Raw genomic sequence first — 18724 nt, forward strand, 5'->3', positions numbered from 1 at the left:
CCAGTACATACTGAAAAGGCCCATGAGTTGGCATCTGAATATAGTCTATCTGTAGTCTCTGAAATGGCATATTGGCTTTTGGAATGGCTCCTGCTGGAGTCTTGGTTCTACTTCCTGGATTTGAAATTCCACATATCCAACACGCTTGTGTATGCTTCTCTGCTGCCCCTTGGAATCCTGGGGCTATCCATCTTTGATTGACTTGTTTTGTCATTTGGTCTTTTCCTGCATGGGTGATTCCATGGCTTACTTGACACATAGCTGGATATAGTACTCTTGGCAAACATGTCTTATCTTCTGTCTTCCATAGTCCTGTATCATGTTCTTGTATGGCTCCCTTCCTTTGCCATGTGGCTTTTTCTAAGGGACCTGCTTGATTCTGGAAGAGGATGAGTTGCTGTAGATCAGCCATGTGTGCTGGATCCTGGGTTTCACTTTCAGCTAGCATTACTTGTACTACTGATTTTTCAGGGCTCTTGGCTGCCCTCTTTGCTTCGGCATCTGCCAAATTATTTCCTCTTGTCTCTTTAGTTTGATTCTTAGTGTGTGCTTGGATCTTTATGATGGCTACTTCGATTGGCTTGTCCAGAGCTTCAAATAGTCTCTTTATCAGATCTGCATGTTGTATCTGTTTTCCTGTAACTGTTTTGAAGTCTCTGCTCTTCCAAATCTGACCATAATCTTGCGTAATTCCCCAGGCATATCTGGAGTCTGTGTATATGTTAGCTGTTGTGTTCTCTGCATACTCCAGAGCTTTGGTGAGAGCTATTAGCTCTGCAGCTTCTGCTGATAGATGTGCTGGTAAACTTCCTGATTCAATGATATCAGTCTCTGTTGTAACAGCATACCCTGTATATGGGGTTCCATTATCATAGTATCTTGATCCATCCACATAGAGGTTGTGCTGGGCATCAGGAAGGGCTGTGTCTGTGACATGAGGTAGTGGTTGAGTCTCTTGTTCCATCAGAGCCATGCAGTCATGGGAAAACATTTTATTGTGAATATTTTCATCACTTTCTGCATTCCCATAGTTCACGTGGTCCTCATCATCCTGGTTACTCTGGGTACCATTGCTAGAGATATATGTTCCTCTTCTCCCTCCTTTTGAATCTAGGGATTCACACTCTGCTCCTTCTTCCTGCAATAGGGCTGGTAGTAGAGTTGCTGGGTTGAGGGTGGTACAGCTCTTGGTGACATTTGTAGCACTTAGTAGAGCTACTTCTTACTTGGTGAGTCTTGCAGCTGATAAGTGCTTGGTTCTGGCTTGCTGTAGTATTTCAGTCACCGTATGTGGCACCTGAATGATCAGTTCATGATTAAGCACAATGTCTATGCATTTCTGTTTGAGGACTGCTGTTGCTGCAACTGCTCTGATGCAGGTGGGTGCTCCTTGGATAATGTTGTCCAGTTTGCTTGAAAGATAAGCCACTGGGCGTTGCTTGCTTCCATGCGTCTGTGTAATGACTCCAAGTGCATGACCTCTTTCCTCATGGCAATAAAGAGTAAATGGCTTGGTGTAGTCTGGCAGACCCAAAGCCGGTGGAGATGCTATGGCAGCCTTGAGTTTCCAAACTGCTTCTACAACTTGCTTTGTGGTGTAGATTGGTACATCTTTCTTCATACTATCATACAGAACTTGCATGTAGATAGAAGCATGAGGTATCCACTCTCTGCAGTAGCCGACAAGACCTAAGAATGATCTGGTCTGTTTGATGGTCTTTGGTACTTTGGTTTGTAGAATGAGCCGTTTTCGTTCTTCAGTGAGGTGTCTGGTTCCTTGTGAGATACAGTGACCAAGGAAGATGACCCTCTGCTGGCACAGTTGAAGCTTTTCCTTGGAAGCTCTGCAATTTTGCTCTTCCAGAAATCTTAACAGGGATACAGTCTCTTGTTTACATTGGTCTTCTGTACTTGTAGCTAGCAGTAGATCATCTACATACTGTATGAGCTGGGTGTTTTCTGGAAACACTGGTCTCCAAGCTTGTAAGATGAGTGACATTGCTTCAGTGTAGTCTGACGGACTAGTTGCTCCTCCTTGTGGAAGTCTGGTCCAACAGTACTGTCTTCCATCATGGGTGAAGGCTAGCATTGTCTGTGATTCTTCAGTGATCGGTACGGTAAAATGGGCGTTGGCCAAATCAATTACTGTAAACCAGGCCCCTGAAGGTGGGATCTGGTTCAGCAAGGTATGAGGATTTGGCACAATAGGAGAATTGATCACCAGTCTCTTGTTGACTTCTCTTAGATCATGAACAAGTCTATATTGTACTTCTTGTGCTTCATCTTGACCTTGACTTTGACCTTGACTTTGTCCACCTTTCTTTTTCACAGGAAACAATGGAGTATTCCATGGGGATCTACACTGGACAATGATGCCATTTTCTTGAAAGGCTTGGATTTGCTTTGTAATAGCTTCAGTTTGTGTAGTGGTAAGGGGGTACTGCCTGATTGAGACAGGCATGGTTCCGGGCTTGAGCTGCAGGTGGACAGGTTGAACTCGTAGTAGTCCAGTATCCATATTTCCTTTTGACCATAGTCTGTCCGGGACTTGAGAAGTAACCCATTCTGGAAGGGTTAATTCTGAGCTGGGCTTGGCAGTTTCTTGTAGCAGAAAAACTTCAATTGCAGCTTCAATGTTGGGCTTCATAATAGCTGGAATGTTGCTGGTATACTTGATTCCTTGTGGGGTATACTGGATAGTAGCTTGCATGATGTTAAGGATATCAGCTCCCAGCAGATTCACTGAGCATGTGGGTGAAGTCAAAAATTTAATGGGTACAGGTGTAAGTTCATCATTTATACGGAGAGAAGTTGGCTTACTTCTCTGAAGAGGGAGGGGCTGTCCTCCCAGCCCTGTCCCTTCAACATAGTGGCTGGTTAAGAGTTCTTCTGGGACGTTAGTTTTCTTAAGTACAGTGACTGCTGCTCCAGTGTCCAAAAGGCATTCTAGGGTGTTTCCTGTAGGTAGAGTAAGCATAACAGTACCTTTAAGGGGGTCAGTGTAGGTGTCACTTGAGTAGGTGGACCCCGGAGCAGGATTCAGTCATTCCTTTTGTACCATGAAGGCTGGGACAGAGTCCTTAGATTTCAGCCATGCCTGGTATTTTCTGCAATCTTTCTTCTGATGACCTGAAACCTTGCACCAAAAACATTTACCAGTTATGTCTTCACCCTGCACATTTCTTGTGGTGTAGGGCCTGGAGTTATTAACACCTTTATCTTGATTTTGGACCTTAATCGTCTTGGTGTTAGACTGGGCAGCCTGCACTACATGTATAGTAACAGCTGGTGCTTTGGAAGTTCTCTTATCCCTCCTTTCTTTCTCATTATCTTGAATCCCTTCTAGGACTTCTACTAGTGAGGTAATGTTCATCAAATTTGCTTCTGGTCGGACAGCATACAGCTGCTGCCTGTATTCAGGTCTAAGTCCATTAAGGAACCTGGTCTTGAACAGTCTGGCATTGTTAGCCTCTGCAATGGGAAATCCTTCATTCTCTTGTTTAACTGACAATTTGTCATACTATTCCCTTATGCTGAGGTTTTTTTGTACCAGATCAGGTTCAGCTGGGGCAGTGTCTCTGATCTGCGCACACCTGACTTGTACTCTATATAACAGTTGCAAGCCTGAAGCTAGAGTATAACGGTTAGCTTCAGGGGGAGCTGCCTTAATTTCCCCTCTATCACCATCTGCAGCTTGGGTGGTTATAGCTAAAACTTTATTATATTCACCTATTCCTATGGAGGCTTTAAGAACCTGTTCTAAGTCAACTCAACATGGTCTAAACACAACAGTAGCTTGTTTAATTTTCTTTTCAAATTCAGCTGGACTTTTTCTGATATCTGGTAAGTCATTTACAGTATGCATAACCTCTGAAGGGAGCCAGGGTATGTATTGTTCCTGCTCCACATATTCTGCAATATAACCCTCAGCCCCAGGTAACCTATCAGTTGTATGTCAGGGATTAGGGTGGCTATGAACTCTGATAGGCAGTACGTGGTATCTATCACCAGGTACTGCTTTTGAATTTTTATCAGGACTATTATTGAAATCCCACAATCTCTTTAACATCCACGGAACTTGTGGTTTTACATTTCCCCCTTCTTTAACATATTGTGATTCACATGGCCCTGAGTTTGGGTCTACCCAGTTACTACAAAATGGAAATTTTTCACTGCCCTCCGGGACACATCTCTCACAAACAGGACACTTTCTTTCAGGGTACTGGTTTACATCTCTAAGGACCAGTGTACCTTCTGGGTTCTCTATAAAACTTAAAGCATTTAAATAACGTTTTTCAGGTGTATTTTGTTCTGCATGCATTGGTATTAGTGAGGGATATAAGGCTCCTGTAACAGCAGGTGTCTTTTGTTCTACTTGTACTGGTACTACTGAGGGAGCTGACCCCCCTGCGGTATACACCTCAGTGGTATACACCTTCAGTGGGTATACCACTGTTAATGGTATTATGTATTATTGGAGCATAGGGTGGTGGCATTACATCAGACAAATCATCTTCCCTTCTCATTGTTTTTTCATCTTCAACTTCCTGTGAAACAGTTTGCCATATATTTAGTGTCCAGATAACCCTTTCTCTGTAACCAGTGACCATCTGTGACTTGAAATCTTTTCCAAGCCTGTGGATCTAATATTCCGTCTTTTGGAAAATTGGCCCTTTTAAGAATGGCATCAATGTGTTTGATGCTTTTCCTCCCTTCTTTCAACACAACAATCTCTATACGTGAACGCGTTTCCATTCTACTCCCTGTCCCTCCCATTGGGGTAATTAAGCCCTTTCGGTGTGGCCGTATCCACTTGCAGCGACGAGGGATATGTCTAGTTGTGTGAGAAGTTAACTATGTATCACTGGCTTAGGTTTTGTCTGGACACACACTTTTATCTCCTTTTTCCTGTTTCTTCTGAAGATTAATTTAACTTGTCTGACTGTAATATATCACTTTTACAATACATGCAATCTAAACACCATATTCAGTCTTCTAACATTTCTGAAAACTTGTTGGACACACTGCTGGTATTTTTTTTAAATGATCAGTAGGTTAATCAGCTAAGCATAAAGAATATGGTTAATTTCTATGCACTGATAACATTTGAGCATTTAAATGACATCCCAAAATAATCACAATTCTGTAAAAAACACCTTTCTCATGCTGAGATGCTTATCTATGTTGCAAAAATTCACTGGTTAGTTTTGCATAAAGTTTCAACCAAGGTATTCCTTTGTACCATAACACAACACTGGTTGCTCTGCATGCGCTAATAAAGCATTTGACAAACAAATTTAAATCAAACTTTCAACCACAATATACTTATACAACATATAACACTGAGTAGATCAATTGTAAAGGCCAGGTTTGGTTTTTGTTTTTTTATCTCATAAATCACCCAGGGGCTACCATTGACAGAAGACAGGACAAGCCTTTGATAGCAAATGCCAAGGGTCGTCTTTGATGATATTATGGACTAACCACCTTTATACACTTTACACACTTATTTTTTTATACTTAAAACAGACAGTTTAACAGACAGATACGTGACACAGACAAGACAGTAAGCTGTTCATTGAGGCGGCAACCGTTGGTCGGCGATACCCCAAATTCCAGCTAAACAAACAGTTCCCGTAAAGGCTGTCCAACATTCATACACATATACAACACATAAACATATAAACAACAACAAGCAATACGCCTTATCTGCTTTTAAGCTGCAACAAGCAATACGCCTTATCTGCTTTAAGCTGCAACAAGCAATACCCCTTATCTGCTTTAAGCTGCAACAAGCAATACAATATAATTCAGTTAGTCTAGGGAATGTGTGACAAGATAATCGGGTTCTGTGATGACGGTCAAAAAGGACATAAATTATTTTTCTCTATAATGTACTTAGAACGACACTCAGAGAATCTGATTTTGAGTAACAATTATCACTCACCCGGGATTTATCAGAGTCTGTGAGAGCCGGTCAATTCCAAAACAGAAAGTATTCATTAGATGTTTCTTCTTGAATCAGTCATTTCGGCAACGATGCCCCCATGTATGATGGAGCTTGGCTCATTAGCTCCGTCTGGTCACTAAAGAAATATCCTTCAAGTATCAAGTCACCTCTTTGCAGCAAAGGCCAACGCATTGGGAGAACACCTAAATGAAACAACCGCACAGGATATGTCTCACAAGTATTCTGCTTTATTGAGTTACAAAACACATATTTATAGGCATATGGTATACATCTGGTTTTAATTGTCCAGCTCACATTTCTCTCTCCAAAGGAGGGGGCACAGTTATTTTCCATTAATTTCGTAACATACATTGCACAATATCCAGTAAATCCTATAGCATAATCATCTCATACATTGCCAATTCTTTTCTGCTACGTTAGCCTTTCTTTAGCACATCCTGTTTATAGTTCCTACATTCTTTCCATAGACTGCATACAGCCATTTCCTGCCTTCGTTGACAATATATAATGAATACCAGATGTTAGTTTTTTCTCTAAAAAAACAGTATGAAGATTTCGTAGCTTAATACTTCATATACCTTCGTTTAGAATTGTCCAAGCTTTATTTAAACACATTACTTTCTTATATATATAAAGCATTTGATTATTATAACCCAATATAATGGCTAATTATCAACTCTATCACCTCCCAGTGTGACGCTGCCTGGGTAGCCTCGCCGCACAGTGTGGCGCACCCCCCTTATCTAAAGCCCGGCGGCTCAGGACACTGGTCCCGGCCGCCGTGGCTCTGTGCCCTTTTCAGCGCTGAGGTGTCGGGAGCGTAGCTCCCGGTCCCCAGCACTCACTGCCCTACACACGCATCCTGCCGCTAGGGAGCCGGCTAGCCCGGTCCCCCCTGAACGGCGCACTCTGGTGCCCTCTCCGCGCAGGGGGGCGGCTAGCCTGGTCCCCTGTATGCGGTGCTGAGATCGGTGGCCTCGCTGCAGCATCCGGCGGGGAGCCGGGCTGCGGCGCACCCCCCTGCCGCCCAGCAGCCGGCTACCTTGTGTTCTGAGGCACCGGGAGCAGATCTCAGTGCGCCGGGGGGCTGTGCTCACCGCTGCCGGGAGCGGAGCTCCCGGACTCCGGTGGTCATCGGCTCGCACAGCAGCCATTGTCCACGTGGGCTGGGGGTCTCTCCGGCCACACCATGTCTCTGTGTTAAGACACCTGTCGCACACCCAGCACTTTCCGTGCCGTACAATTCGAAGGGCTTCTCATAATCTGGCATGCCTAATGCAGGTGCCTGTGGCACAATTTTTTTTAAACAGGCTGTACACAAGGCGCCTAGCGCCCACAATATTTTAAACCTGGTGCCAAATGCCCATTGTCCTTATATTGGCGCCGGGCACTAGGGGTTAACCCTTTCAGTGCCGCGGCGGTCATTGTCCACGTGGGCTGGGGGTCTCTCCGGCCACGCTCCCCCCCCCCCATTCAAGCGGGTCAACCAGGGACCCGTGTCCCAACGATTTGGTCCCTTGTCCCACAGTCCTTAATGGGGTTACCGGGAGTTCTTTGGGGGTTCAGGCTCCTCCTGACGTGACAGTCCATCCGCATTGCTATGAGCGTTGCCTTGCTTGTGGATAATATGAAAGTCATAAACCTGAAGAGCAAGGCTCCACCGCAACAGTCTGCCGTTTTCCCCCGTGGTGTGCTGGAGCCACCGTAGTGGATTGTGGTCCGTTACCACCATAAAATGGAGGCCATACAAATAGGGCTGAAGCTTCTTCACAGCCCAAACAATAGCCAAACACTCATTTTCAATTGTGGCATACCTCACCTCTCGCCGTAGCAGCTTTCTGCTCAAATAGGCCACAGGGTGCTCCTGTCCATTCAGCCTCTCCTGGCTCAGTACTGCCCCGAGTCCGTACTGTGACGCATCAGTCTGTACAACAAAGTTTTTACTATAGTCCGGCGCCATCAGCACTGGGGCTTGTACTAGAGCTGTTTTCAATGACTGGAATGCCAACTCACATGCGGTCGTCCAGTCAACTATCTTGGGGAGTTTCTTCTTAGTCAGATCAGTCAGGGGTTTGGCCACAGAACTAAAGTCAGGGACAAAATGTCTGTAGTACCCTGCGATCCCTAAGAAAGCCAGGACCTGTCTCTGGGTTGTGGGCCGGGTCCAGTCGAGGATTGCCTCCATCTTCGCTGGTTCAGGCTTCACCTTACCTCCACCCACACGGTGTCCCAGGTACTGTACCTCTGACATCCCCATTTGGCATCCCCATTGACTGAGGAAGCCACTGAATTACAGCGCTGCCTGTAAGGTGGGGAAACGCGTCTCAATCTAACCGCTTGGTGGGACCTCACTGACAGAATTCGCTGCAACACCTCACACTACTGGTACGGGCTACAACTCCAGATAAGGCTCCTACCACAGGTTTAAAGCACCAGAGCCGGGAGAGAATTGAAGCATACTACCCCCAGTGAGGATGCGGTAAATGATCTGCTATTAAAAAAAGCATGGCCATGCTTATTTGCAATTGCACCTTTTACAAATCCTGCACATGTATCACCTTTATCTGCATATTTAAAACAACATTTGCTAAATACATACAGGAACTGTTCCAAACTGAACTGCATACTAATTTCTTCTATGCTTGGCAAACTAATCAACAATCTTCTCTTTTCTTGGCAAATTGCTAAATAATCAAACCTGGCAAGAAAGGTCCTATAAGCAATTTGGATCTTAAAAATATGGACTATCTATATTAAATGATTGTTTGCAAGTAAGATATAAGTATTTGCATGCCGCAAGTTAATTAGGTTAGTAATTGGTTGTTATATTAACAGTATATTGATTTAATGCTGGTATTCTATAAATAACAGTCTTTTCTGTGATAATTGGTAAAGGTAAAGGATGTATTGAGCCAGAGAACAATTAAACATTGTTTTTTATTGTTTTAATTATTGTTAGTGGAATTGGTTCACAGTGAGCTATTTAAAAGTATATATTTTACTATAGCAAGTTAAAACCGCTAAATAAAAATATAAATATATCTTAAAATATATTCTGTTAGCGCTTTTTTTCTTGTGGGACCATTTGGCACTTGTCTGCCCTGATGGTCAGACCTGCCCACCGAATCCTCTCTAATACCAACCCCACGTACCTCAGGTGCTCTTCCCAGGTTCGGCTGAAGACAGCAATGTCATCCAAGTAGGCCTGGGCGAAACCTCTGAACCCCTTCAGCAGGTCATCGACCACACTCTGGAAGGTGGCTGGTGCATTCTTCATCCCAAATGGCATGGTTTTGAACTCAAATAAGCCAAAGGAGGTGATGAAGGCAGGACCGTTCCTGAGCCTCGGGAGTCATTGGTATCTGCCAATACCCCTTGCTCAGGTCGAACATAGAGATGTACTTCGCTCCAGCCAACTCGTCTAACAGTGCGTCAATGCGGGGTAGGGGATAGGCGTCGGATTTGGTCACTTCGTTCAACCGGCGGTAGTCTACGCAGAACCTGGTTGTCCGGTCCTTCTTGGCAACCAGTACAACGGAGGCGGTCCAAGGACTGTTGGAGCGCGTGATTACGCCTAGCGCTAACATCTCCTGCACCTCTTGGTAGATACTCACCTGCGCCTCTGGTGAGACCTGATACGCAGGTTGCCGAATCGGCCTATGGTCACCAATGTCTACATGATGGGCACGTAAGGAAGTCAGGCCGGGCTTCCTGCTGAACTGGGCCTCAAAGGACTGCAGCACTGACTCCAGCTGCTCCCTCTTGGGGCTACCAAGCTCACTGCTCCAGCTAACTTCCTCTACACCACCCTCACCCTTAGCATCCGCGAGGAGGTCAGGAATGAGATCTTTTCCTGGTTCCTCCATCGGCAGGCAGCACACGGATTTGGGGCACGAGTCTGGGGTGCTTGGGATGCAGGACAGTTCATCCTCAGATGTCTGATTTTCCCACAGCCATAGCACTTTTTGTCCAGGCGTGGCTCCGATATCCTCTGATTACTGGCAGGGCCACTGCGGGGCGGTTGCTGGCCAAAATCACCCGGGTTGAAAGATGCTTGCTTTGGGGGGCGATGAGCTGAAGAGGGGTGTCCCCCTGGTGGTACAGTCTTTTGGGGCTGGCTGCTGGTTGGGCGCTTCTGCCCATGTGGCCGAATTTCCACATACTTGTCTGCTAACTGGCAGCCATCTTTAAGCTGGGTGGCTCCCTGTCTAGCACCCACTCCTTCACTTCTGGGGGGCGCCTACGATAGAACTGCTCCCTGCAGATCAGGTCGATCAGTGTGTCCCATGTAGTGGCTTCCGAATCCTTTACCCACTATACCACGTACTGCCGCAGCTGAGTGGCGAACTGCTCATTGGTGCTGCTAGGATTCTTGGGCAAGTCTCTGAACTTCTTCCTGTAAGACTCTGGAGTGATGAAGAATCGCTGGAAAAGGGCCTTCGCAACTTCGTCGTAGTCCCCACAGTCCTCTGTGGCAACTCCTCGATAGGCCTCCAATGCCTCTCCATGCAGAGTGGGCACAAGGTGTCTCACCCACTCCGACTTGGGTAAATCGTGTAGTTTGCAAGTCCTTTCAAAAACTTACAAATGTCCATCAATGTCCCCATCACTGTCAGCAAACTTAGCAAACTAAATACATCCTGATCTGTGTACAACAGCTGACAACGGCTCCCAGGGTACCACGGCTTGTGATGCCCGCTCCGCATGCCACATCCGAATGACAAGCATGCGTTCTTGCTCCGTTGCCCTTTCCCCCAATTCCGCTAGCCGATCTGCTAGGGTATCCGGGCCGCCCTCCCTGGGACATTGGAATCCTGGCCCTGCTAGGGATTGCTGGGAATCGGGGCGGGGCTTGTGGGTCTCACCAGTTCCTTACGAAGGTCCACTGTTGGTCCATCCTCTGCAATGTTGACGCCGTCAGTGCTTTCCACCTCCGCCCAATGGGACTCCTCCAAGCTCATGAGCGCCGTCTTCATGACACTTCTGGATGCATTGAAAGGGATATCCACACCCTTCTCCTGGCACACGATCTCCAGATCATGCTTGGACATTCCGCTGAATTCCGCCATCTTGTGCGTTCTCCTGCGCTGCAGTTACTCCTCTCCTGAGTAACTTGGCTTCTCCAATCGGGTGATGAAAAGCCGCCTGGGATTATCCCACCGCTATGCCACCAATTTCTGTGACAGGATGGTTCCGTACGAAAGAACCCGTCTCCTGTGCACAGAATGGAAAGTCAGGTCACACGGGACCTGGCCACAAAGGGGATTCCCGCTTACCGTCAGTAATTGCATGTTACTGACTCCACCCACTGCGCTCTGGGCGGGTTTATGCTACCACCACCAAACTCCTAACCTGCCGTGGCGTTTGGAACCACGGTTCTGCTCTGTATGTGCCGACGCACTGCCTTACCACACCTGTGTGGTGTTGTCGAATCCCCACTAGCCACTTGCTAGGCCTCTACCGGTAGCTGGCGGAAGGCGGAACTTGGAGACGTTAGGTGCTTCCCTGGACAGCCGGAGGACGGGGTAATGTTTGGCATAACCCTGTAGGTCACAAGATGAAGCAATCTTCTTGAGGCAGATGAGATGTTTACTTGCTCAATAATAGTCTTAAAAAAGACTCTTCCCTATTGCTAGGGGCAACAGCATACAGCAAGATGTTCCAGCAGAATAAAGAAGGTACAATACAATTTTCATGGGGCAACTGCCCTCCTTTTATCTTACTCCAATACACATTACCACAGGGGGTAAGCCCGCCCTGTGGTGTACAACCAATCAATGTTTACCCATGGGTTGTGCATGCCTTGGTCACATGCACAGCTACATTGTTCTCTATGGACAGTGGGGAGTGGTCACTCTCCTTTGACTGTCCCATCCTGAAGGATCAGGATACGCCCAGGAGCCGTTCAGTCTAGGCTGGAGGAAGTTTTCCCGCCTAAACTGACTTCCAGAAACCTGCTCGGGACCTAGCCCACTGCCTGCAGCCTGGATTTGGGCTCCAGAGCTGGGCAGCCTAGATCTCCAGTCAAGGTTTCCTGGCCACTACGGGTGATCTCCATGGAGCTCCAGAAAACCACTCAGCTTGTTTCAAAGCTGAGCTTCTCCTCTCTCTTCCAATGCCCCTTTCAAGAGTGGGGCTGGAAGGGAAAGTATTCAGTTTTTGGGGAAAAGGTTTGGGAGAATCCATCAGCCTGCACAGCCATGGATTCCCCCCTCCTGGGACACACAACCAAGTAAGTGCAATTTACCTTTAAATACATTTCATTTAAACACGTGTTTCCCTTTAAATCTACACTAAGCCTGTGCCCTGCACAGGCTCCACACTCCCAGGCACTGCAGTGCCTCCTGGCACAATACACTTTTTATTACATTTAAAACACAATGTTTTTGTTTTAAATACTGTGCCCAGCGCTGGGCTCCCCTAGCCCTGCAGCCTGGCTGCTAGGGCTCGCTCTCTCAGTGCTGGAGGTATCAGGCTGGCTTCCCCCATCCTCCAGCCTGCCTGCCACTGGGGTCCAGGGAGCTGGCTCTCCCTGTCCCCCCAGTGTGGCGCTGCCTGGGTGGCCTCGCCGCACAGTGCGGCGCACCCCCCTTATCTAAAGCCCGGTGGCTCAGGACACTGGTCCCGGCCGCCGTGGCTCTGTGCCCTTTTCAGCGCTGAGGTGCCAGGTCCCCAGCACCCACTACCCTACACACGCACCCCGCTGCTAGGTAGCCGGCAAGCCTGGTCCCCCCTGAGCGGCGCACTCTGGTGCCCTCGCCGCGAAGGGGGGGCGGGTAGCCCGGTCCCCTGTATACGGCGCTGAGATCGGTGGCCTCGCCGCAGCGTCCGGCGGGGAGCCGGGCTGTGGCGCACTCCCCTGCCGCCCAGCAGCCGGCTACCTCCAGTGTGCTGAAGCGGCTCACCCTTCTCACCCGGCGCACACACAGCTCAGTGCACCGGCGGGCTGACTCCGGTGGTCAGCGGCTCGCACAGATCGCTGCAGTAGCTCCCCTCTCCTTCGGCACGCACACACTGCTCAGTGCGCCGGGGTATGCCCTCACTGCCGCGGTCGCCGGAGAGGTCCGGGACCGTGGTGACACATTAAAGAATACAAATTTGTTTTTAAACAGGCTGTACACACGGCGCCTAGTGCCCACAATATTTTAACCCTAACGCCAAGCACCCATTGTCCTTATAATGGCGCCGGGCACTAGGGGTTAACCCCTTCAGTGCCGCGGCGGCCATTGTCCACGTGGGCTGGGGTCTCTCCGGCCACACCATGTCTCTGTGTTAAGACACCTGTCGCACACCCAGCACTTTCCGTGCCGTACAATATGAAGGGCTTCTCATAATCTGGCATGCCTAATGTGATAGGCACTTTTTGAGTTTCTCAAATGCCAGTTCAGACTCATCTGTGTGCGAGATCCGTTCTGGATTGTTTGAAGAGACCATTTCTTGCAAAGGTAAAGCCAGTATAGAGATCCCTGGGATCCAGTTTCGGCAGTACCCACACATTCCAAGGAAAGTGCGGATCTGTTGCTGAGTTTGTGGCCAGTATAGAGAACCCTGGGATCCAGTTTCGGCAGTACCCACACATTTCAAGGAAAGTGCGGATTTGTTGCTGAGTTTGTGGCAGTGTCATGTCGCGAATCGCCTGTATTCTATCAGTGGTGAGGTGTCTAAGTCCTTGAATCATGCAATGTCCCAAATATTTTACCCCGGGCTGGCACAACTGCAACTTATCCTTTGAAGCCTTGTGTCCCGTTTGAGAAAGATGAAACAGAAGCTGTTTTGTGTCTTTCAAGGACGATTCGAGTGAGTCAGAACAGAACAATAAGTAATCGACATACTGTATTAGCACTGATCCACTCTCAGGTTGAAAGGATTGTAAACAGTCATCCAAGGCCTGGGAGAAAATACTTGGGCTGTCAATGAAACCTTGGGGAAGTGGAGTCCAGATGTACTGTACTCCCCTGTATGTAAAAGCGAAGAGGTATTGGCGGTCAGGGTGCAGAGGGACAGAAAAGAAGGCAGAGCAGAGGTCGATGACAGTGAATAATTTTGAAGTAGAGGGAATTTGCATGAGGATGACAGCTGGATTGGGCACTACGGTGAATTGGCTCTCAACTATCTTGTTTATCCCCCTTAGATCCTGCACTAGCCTGTAACCCCTCCCCCCACTCTTTTTCACAGGGAAGATGGGACTATTGGCAGTGCTGGATGTCCTGACTAGGATGCCCTGTTGTAGCAACCGCTCTATGACGAGGTACACTCCTAATTCTACCTCTGGATTCAGAGGATACTGAGGGATATTTGGAGCTATCCTACCATCTTTTACTTGCACTACTAATGGAGCTACATTCGCCATCAATACAGTGTTTTGTCCATCTTTGGTCCAAAGGGTACCCGGTATTTGTGAGATCATTTCCTCTACCTTTAATGGACACTTGTCTATAACAGCAGAATGCGACATTAGCCTTTGAGGGGTGTCTAATATATCTTGCACTTCTTGAACGTGGTTCTCGGGTATATCCAAGAAGACACCTTCAGGAGTACAATATATGACACACCGCATTTTACACAATAAATCTCTGGCGAGTAGATTAGTCGGAGCCGATGCAGCCAACAGAAAATAATGTTTGGTCTGCAAGGGCCCTTTCGTAACCTCTGCCGGTCTACTCAAAGGGTATTGTTGCACTGTTCCTGTTACTCCCATTGCCGAAATTGTTTTACCCGTGGTTTTTATACCTACTGTCGAATTTAACACTGACATGGCCGCCCTTGTATCTACAAGAAAAGGTAATGGTACACCAGCTACATCAACCGTGACCTCAGGTTCACTACCAAGGCTAGCAATCAACTTCACTGGCTGCAGAATACAGGTGTGGCCTATCCCCTATTGTGCGGGGAGACCCTCCCGCAGCGCATTGGCAGCTATGATATGTGAGGGGGGTAGCTGTGAGTTTTCGGAGGCCTGCCAGTCCCTCCTTGGTGGGTACCTACTTGTTTCCCCTGCGTGTGGCTCGTAATTCCTCCTACGCGATCCCTGATCTCAAGTATGTGCATTGTCGTGAGGTTCATATCCTGGTCTAGGGGGTTGGTATACATTATGTGTACCTTTATTCCTACATTCCCTCGAGTAATGTCCTACCTTTTGACATATATAGCATGTTACTACACGTGACTTACCATCAGGGGTCTGGGGTTTCGGCTGATGTGGCTTTGTTGTAAGTGCGTCTATACTTACTGTCATCAGCCTTTCCCCTTATAACTCCCTGTGCTTATTAATGTACCTATCATGCTCGACCACGGACTCTCTCAATGCAGCCACCGAGATACCTCTCCAGTTCGGTAGAAAGGTCTGTACCCTTGTTCTCTGTGCCTCCTTCAACCCGTCCATTAATACAGATACAGCTACCTCCCTGTGATGTACATTGTCCTTAATGTCCTCGATCCCAGTGTATCTAGCCATTTCCTGCAGTGCTCAATGGAAATATTCGGATGCTGTTTCACCTTCATTTTGTCTTATGGAAAAGATTTTATTCTATTTGACAACAGTAGGGAAATATACTCCTAATTGCAGATTGATTTGCCGTACATTTTCCTGAGTGTATTCATCAGTGAGAGGTACTTCTGCGTCTAACTTACAATCAGTTATGAATTTCGCGGGGTCAATATTTGAGGGTAAACATACCCGTAGCACTGTTCACCAATCTTTGTGGGTTCGTGGGCGTTACCTAACTCTTTAATGAACCTCTGGCATGCGACAAGATCTTTTCTGGGATCAGGAAATTCTGACATAATTGACCTTAACTCTGAACGGGACCAAGGACAATGCATGGCAATGTTCCTGATGGGAGTTACTCCCTGAGCGTCAGTCCTCCCATTGGGGACTTCAATCATCATTTTGATTTGATTCTATAATGTGAGGTGCTATTGTCTATGCATAATGTATGGTACCATACTTACCTGTGGACACTACCTCAGTTTTCCCTCCACTAAGGGGTTTTGCTACTGCTCTTGTTGGTTGAGCCGTGCCCACCTGAGTGTCTTGTATGGTGGCTGCTAGAGAGAGTGCCAATATCGTGCTGGGCTCATCTTCCTGCTCGCAGTCCAGGGGAAAATTTAAAACAGGATACAACTGGCAAGGGTTAGCGTTAGTACATTTATCAGTTACTCTCCTATCTTGTACCAATGTGCCATTGTCTGTAGCCACTTTCTCCCCCACAATATACGGTGGTGGTGCGGTCGCCATTATTTTCCCTCTAGGTTTGGAACCTGCTGCGCGAGCTAATTCCCTTTGTATATCCCCCTCCTGTTGCCATAAATTTAAACAATCTGTATGCCTAATCCTTTGTTTTCTGGATTTTATTAGACATATCCTTATCCTTAAGTTCTGCAATACCTCTGGTTCAAAGCTGCCCACTTTAGGGAATGGTACCCTATCTTTGTCAGTCATACGTACCCATTCAGACAAAAAGTCTTCCGTGTGTGAACCATATTTTCCACACATAACAAACCTCACTGACCCCTTGGGCCGCGGCTCTTCAACCTGAACCCTGGTTACAAAACGACCACTGCTTGTGCAATTGGATCCCATCACGGACTTTTTTTTTACGCAATCCCCAATGCACAATACAAATAGACGGTGAAAGTTCTCAGAACGCTTCCACCCACTCACGCCCACGTTGGCCAGTACTACCATACACTGTCGATAGCGAAGGCAATGTACCCAACCTAGGGCCCTATGTGACCTATATTTACTGGAAGTTTTTAGGAATAACTTACCCTTTCCAGTAAAGTATCGGTCGTTGGAGACTTTCCTGAGAGAGACCAGCGAAAACTCCCTATGCACTTTATTATACACAAATCATGCTAGCGTATGCCCTATATAGTGCTAATGATACCGCAATTTTATGCAAAAGCTTGTAAAAGGATATCACGTTGCGCTATGTATCGCACCCACAAACGCGCGGTCCAATCACACAGCATATAGGTCCTTGTTACTTATCTGCCATACGACCATGGCTCGTTGTACAAACTGGGACCCTCAGTCCGGAGCGTAATACCAAAAAAACCCTTTTTACTTCAATACTTCGCAATACAATGCACTATCACGCTCCTCTACAAATCACCTCACGATTTGCGTATTAAACCTTATACTAACGTGAGTCAGCCTTCTCACGCCACCAAGCCTCCACTCACTTGATGTACCAAACAACGGGATCCCGAATTCCGGGGTTCGAATTTCACTCACTCCTACGTTCGCTCACTCAGGTATACTTTGTATTTCTGTACAGAAAATTTTCATTCAGTCAGATAAGCAGCTTTTCCCCAGAGGCAATACAGTTTAAACAAAGTTTTAAACTAATCTTTGGAATTCAAGCAGTTTTGTGCTATTGTAGCGTGGCTACTGTCCCACCTTTAAACTAAACGACACTATTGTGTGGTTTTATTATGCGCACACAACCCAATGCAAGCTTGCGTAATTACGCAACCGGGTAAAGGAAGAGTCGCACAGACGCTTATTTGCGTTTAATATTTTTGTGTGTGATGTATGTCCTTTCCCTTATATTCAATAGTCTAGGTATGTACCTTTTATCTATTGGGAGGTGCTACAAGGAATAGCGTAAGTATAGAGACTCAAAAGAAGAAGATTCCCTGTAATGGGCACACGCGGACAAGTGTACTTTCTTAAAGTCAAATATCTGTTACGATTTAGAAATAATATTAAAAGTTATATTTTAGAATCTGTGGTCATCTATCGTAACAGATATTTGACTTTAAGAAAGTAAACTTGTCCGCGTGTGCCCATTACAGGGAATCTTCTTCTTTTGAGTCTCTGTAATTATGCAGCCGTGCATACCTCTATGCCACGTGTGCGGCCTTGCGCCACATGCACGTTTTTTTGTACGCTGTCCTCACGTTCCCTACCATGTGTACCAATGTGCATACGCAATAAAACAGATCACACAACTTCTATAAATGTGAGCAATAAAACTACTATTGCCCACTAAACACAACCCACACTTGTTCCGTTTTAACTGCGTTTTGTGATTTTACTCTTACTTCCTTAAATACTTTTATTTTTAACTATATAGCAACAAATGTATTCGGTTTCACACAGATCTAAATGAATCTAGCACTCTGAATGTTATGGCAACAATGTGAGAGGGTATACAAAGAGTATGGGTGCCTTTTGTTGTGTACGCTTTTGGCTCCAAAAAAAAAAAATCACAGATTTTTAAATAGCTTTTTTCTTGTTTACTTTACGGGTTCTACCAGCATTCTTACAAACAATACAGAGCAGACGTCATCTAATCAGCAAACAAGTAGGGTTTTCAGTGCATCCACCGACCAAGAAAAGGATACGTAGGATACTTTCTGTCCGCCCTTTTGCTGATAGATTAAGTCTGCTATGACCTGTAAGGCTGTGGGTATGTGGAAAACCAGACGATGCCCCCAATTGATAATGCTGATTTATCAACAGGAATGAAAAGCTATACCTTATACACACTTTAAATACACTTTACCATAGAGCCGCTGCGGCCGCTAAACTTAATACACTCTACGCACCTTTTACGCTGTTAGTGTACAGAGTCCCGTACTGTGTACGGACTTTGCGTACAAACGGCGAGCTGACGGTACAAAGTACACACCGCGCGTACACACCCAATGAATACACTTTAAACCTTATACAGCAATTCAATGTGATACTAATGCGCTTTAAACCTTATACAGCAATGCAATGTGATACTAATACACTTTAAA

Source organism: Pseudophryne corroboree, chromosome 4 (genome assembly GCF_028390025.1).
Source record: "Pseudophryne corroboree isolate aPseCor3 chromosome 4, aPseCor3.hap2, whole genome shotgun sequence".
In the NCBI taxonomy this organism is placed as follows: domain Eukaryota; kingdom Metazoa; phylum Chordata; class Amphibia; order Anura; family Myobatrachidae; genus Pseudophryne; species Pseudophryne corroboree.